Below are 1,417 nucleotides of genomic sequence, written 5' to 3' on the forward strand. Positions count from 1 at the left end.
CTTGAACTGCTGGACTCAAGCAATACTTCTGCTTTACCTGCTGGGGTAGCTAGGACTATAGGTGCATGCCACCTCACCCTGCTAATTTAAAAAATTCTTTTGTAGAGATGGAGTCTCACTATGTTGGCCAGGCTGGTCTCAACTCTTGGCCTCAGGTGATCCTCCCATCTTGGCATCCCAAAGTACTGAACAACTGCCCTAGGCCCTTTCCTCTGCTTTTAAAAGTACCTATCATCTTGCAGAATTGTAAAAAAGCAATCTCATAAACCAGAAGTCCTCAATTCTTTTTTTTTTTTTTATGGTGAAAAGTTATATATTTAGAATTAGCCAGCTGGACTTGGTTTAGATGATCCCAATTTTGTTGGCAACATCCAAAGCATCATAATCAGGAGCCAGTGGAACATATGCCTTCTTCTCGCCATCAGGCCTGATCATTGTGTTGACCTTGGCCACATCAATGTCATAAAGCTTCTTCACAGTCTGTTTGATCTGGTGCTCGTTGGGTTTGATGTGCACAGTGAACACAAGTGTGTTGTTGTCTTCTATCTTCTTCATGGCAGGCTCAGTGGTCAGGGGGAACTTGATGATGGCATAGTGGTCAAGCTTGTTTCTCCCGGGGATGCTCTTCTGGGGATATTTGAGCTGCCTCCGGAGCCTCAGAGTCTTTCACCACCGGAAGGTGGGTGATGTATGGATCTTTTTTTTGCGGCTGTGGATGCCTTTTAGCACTGCCTTCTTGACCTTCAATGCTTTGGCTTCGGCTTTGGGAGGGGCAGGAGCTTCCTTCTTCGCTTTCGGCACCATCTTGTGAAAAGCAAAGTCCTCAATTCTTTCACCCACTTTTTCCCTTGTTATGTTACCTTACATAAATCTGGGCTGACTTGGTCTCAAAAATAGTAGCTACCAGCTCCTTGCCTCCAAAGCAAAGCACTTTACACACATGACCTGTTTAGTTTTTGCAATGGCCCTAGAAGTTGCAGGTATTAATAATCTTAGCATCTCTCTTTCATTGGTTAAGACTCTGAGACTCAGAGAATATTTGTAGCATACTCAAGATCCTAGTAAGTAAATAGCTCAGCTGGAAATTGTGGCATTTTTTTCTTTTTGTTTGTTTTTTTACGTTTTTTAAATTTTGAGAACTTTAAAAAATTTAAACTTTTTTGGGAAATTTTTAAAATGAAGAAAAATCCAAGGAATAATAGAATGAACGCTTACCTCTCAATAAGAATTAACTGTGTTGGATCTTTATATTTGTTTTCTAGCTTTTCTTCTTAAGAGATAAAACATCGAGAGACAGTCACATCTCTTTTATTGCCTCTCTTCCCCTCTTTCTACAATGAGCCACTCTGAGGAGCTGGATGTAGCTTCTTGCAGTCAGTCCACTTACAGATACTTTTACATAATGCGTTTATATATT

General features: G+C 40.8%; 1 pseudogene; it reads right to left on the bottom strand.

Annotated features, from left to right (window-relative positions):
- Nucleotides 1-342: 342 nt before the first annotated feature.
- Nucleotides 343-804, bottom strand: LOC100955738 (annotated as a pseudogene).
- Between the last annotated feature and the right edge of the window lie 613 nt (nucleotides 805-1,417).

The sequence above is a fragment of the Otolemur garnettii genome, unplaced genomic scaffold (genome assembly GCF_000181295.1).
Source record: "Otolemur garnettii isolate 467f Iridium unplaced genomic scaffold, OtoGar3 scaffold00017, whole genome shotgun sequence".
Classification (NCBI taxonomy): Eukaryota; Metazoa; Chordata; class Mammalia; order Primates; family Galagidae; genus Otolemur; species Otolemur garnettii.